Here is a 3,309-nt window from a genome sequence, read left to right as displayed (position 1 = left end):
TCAAGAGTGAAAACTCCTTTAAAAAAACCACCAAACCACAAACCCAAACCACTGTGTTCCAGAAACTGAACACTGTAAAAAGCTGCTTCCTGGTAATATTTCCCCTAGGTCTCCCCCCATCTCCTACAAATTCTCTCCTTGCACTATAGTCTTTTTTGAGCAGATTTCCACGCACTTAATACAATCAACAAGGAACTTCCACAATATGAAATAAGAACTCTCTTGGCCTGCATTTCATCTCTCTCACCAAAGTTAACCTAATTTACTGTTTAGTGGTGTAACCATTACCTATTTCAGTACCTGCAGCTTTCACATGGTTCAAGCAATCTCTATTTCGCTTGAAACTTAATCAACTCATCAATGTGCATTTTAACTACTTGGTATCAACTTCATGACACAGAATTGTCATAGTAGATGTTTTCCTCCTCTTTTTGGCTACCTAGTTCCATTACTGTAGTATCTACAGTAGAAATCAATACTCCATGACAATTTTTCTAATTCACACTGAGAGATGTTATTATCTCACAATATCGATTACAGTCTTACTACTAATTCAAATCTGCTTCTAAAATTAAAATAGAAAAAAAATAAACAAAACAACTCAAGGTTGTTTATTTCCTATGTCTTGGATACTTCACAAGTTTCTTCTATTTGTTAAGAAACTTCTCAGTAATATTCCACAGATCTACTAGCATTTATTTTCATAATGAATGGGGTTTTTCTTCTTTTCTTTGTCCTATGCTTCATATATCTCATATTAAAAACCAATAAATGTAAATGTTATTAACTTTCTTATATCCTAATCCTCAAATATTTGGAAGAAAATTACTGATGTTTTTGTGTACTTCATTTGTAAATCTTAAGCAGCAGCATTAACATTTTCACACTTCACTTGCTTAACACTAGCACTTTCTAATTACTTTTTAAAGACTGAGTAGAACACCGAGTTGGGTGATATAATGAAAGTTTTTTTGAAACAGGCACATTAAATTGTCTTAAAATTGCCATGCCAAAAAAGAAGAAAATTCATTTAATTTAAAAACAGGTTAAAATTTCAGCCTGCATCCACTAGTGTTAAAACTTGAGTACGGGAAACAGATATAAACTTAAGCATAACAGGCATCACAATAAACAATTACATATAATTTCAATAATAATCTGTTGTAATACACTATTCATGTATTAAAATGACTGCTCAGCTTCAGCTTTTAGTACCTGATACAAACTGCAGAACACAATTATAAACTCCCCTTTCTGTACCAATAACATTATGATAGCACACAGAATTCATGTACATGAAAAATATTTTTGGAACAAGTGTCATAAATCAGTTTCACAGGTAAATGATTAAAATTTGCAAAACTGCATTAAGTTCTTGAATTTATCAAGGAATAGAAGACATTACATTCTAATTTCCAACTAGTCTTTAATATATTCAGTATTACATTAGAAATACATAATCACAGCTTCCCACTTCCATAAAAGGCTCACCTTAAAAAAACCTCAAACAAATTAAGAACAGCCCTTGTGGTATGATTGTTATATTAAAAAAATGACTGAAAACTCAGTTTGAAAACAGACAAATCAGTGGGGATAAACCACAAAAATTACATCATATCTTCTGAATACAATAGATGACAGCTAACTTAGAAATAAATGGTTCTGTAAAATTTTCAAGCACTTTTAAATGAAATGCTTTTATTTGAACAGGTAAAAAGAATCTATCTGAGAAATCAGTAAATCACAAAATAAATTATTTATTAAAATTATTTTTCACAGGAGAATTATCATTGTCATGTCTATATTAAGGATTAACATATAAATATATATTTACATAATGCAGTCATGCCAGAATACTTTACAATCAAAGCTGTTACAAAATGCTTCAGTTAATGCTTGCTAGAAAGACAAATGTTATATTGTTAACAGTAGAGGTTATTACACTTAGCTTGGTAAGCTTTGTGCACAAAATGCACAAATTGAAGCACATAGAGAAACCAACTACACAACTGCAGATACACATTTTAATCTACATATTTACACAAGTGTGTAGTATTTGTCGTCCTGCCACAAAAATGGAAAAGTCACTGAAAGGCTTTCAACTAGTGAAACTACATTGCATGGCTGACTTTAGTTCAATCTTTATAGCGTCCGTGTGGGAGCTTCCCCTCAATGCCGTAAATTTCTGTTATATTAAGACTGATGATTTCATGGGCATTTTTGAAAATCAAATCAGTCTCTCAGTCACTGGTTCTGTAAATCCAAAATCACACAAGTCTTTTTTCCCTGAACCCCTTCATTCTGTGACGTACCATCAACATCATCTGCAGCTTCGCTCTCTTCTTCTTCTAGTATTTCAAAAGGAGTCAATACATCATAGAGAAATGAGAGAAAGCCATAAAACCAATCAGAGCTTTCCTCTGCTAAAATATTAAGGACTTCCTCAAGGGAATCAATATTTTCATTACTGCCATCTTTGGTCAGGCCTACACAAGAATAGAGGAAAGAGGGAGAGAGAGGGAAGGAAAAAAAAGAGACAGCAGTTAGGTGGAAAGAGGAAACTGTAAAAGGAGGATCTGTGAAAGACATCTCATGTCACAGACACCAGTCTTTACAGGAATGCTAATTAGGAAACAGAAATGTTAAGAAAGTTGAATCTTTCAAAGTACAGACTATAATTTGGACAATAAGCATGCACAAAATTATTCCAAAATCTTTTAAAAAGGTGGCAGTTTTGCTTTCCCTTCTTCCTAGTCCTAAAATCAAATCCATTTATATTTAGTTTTCTTGCTGCAGCATTCACCTTTATGCAGTTTTTTCAACAGTAATCCTCTACTACCTAAAATCATAAGATTTGCCTTTTCTTTTTTTTATGTTCAAATTTGAGAGCTTGCAATTGATAGCCATGAATAACATTTAAAAGCAAACAGTAATTAAACTTGTCACAGACATACTGATAAGGATAGCATTTACTCTACCATGCAGAATTTTGAATTGGCTTAGAAGTGAGGATCTGAATTGCTGGTGGGGTTCTTTTGCCGTTTGTTTGCTTGTTTGTTGGGTTTTTAAAACTATTTTTTCAATAACTTCTTTCTGTGATATATATTCTACATTATATACTTGTTACTCAGGAATTAATTCTGAGCGTGACGCATACAGAACACTAGATAAAAATAAATAGGTAACCAATATAAAAGGTGTATGTATTGCTACACAGAAAGTCTAAAGCAGGTTACGGACAGCTAAAGCAGAGATGGTCAGAGCAGTGACGAAAGAGTTCATCATTCCTAAACTCTCGGATGCCAGGAG

At 32.8% G+C, this 3,309-nt stretch overlaps 1 long non-coding RNA gene across 1 annotated transcript; it reads right to left on the bottom strand.

Moving 5' to 3' along the window:
• Positions 1 to 1,406: 1,406 nt before the first annotated feature.
• Positions 1,407 to 2,486, bottom strand: LOC104537466 (the record flags this gene model as incomplete). The annotated part of the gene is made up of 1 exon (XR_728107.1): positions 1,407 to 2,486. It is a non-coding gene; the product is annotated as an uncharacterized LOC104537466 (long non-coding RNA).
• Positions 2,487 to 3,309: the final 823 nt, after the last annotated feature.

Source organism: Mesitornis unicolor, unplaced genomic scaffold (genome assembly GCF_000695765.1).
Source record: "Mesitornis unicolor isolate BGI_N332 unplaced genomic scaffold, ASM69576v1 scaffold4713, whole genome shotgun sequence".
Taxonomy (NCBI): Eukaryota; Metazoa; Chordata; class Aves; order Mesitornithiformes; family Mesitornithidae; genus Mesitornis; species Mesitornis unicolor.
This window is presented reverse-complemented; position numbering and strand designations above follow the sequence as displayed.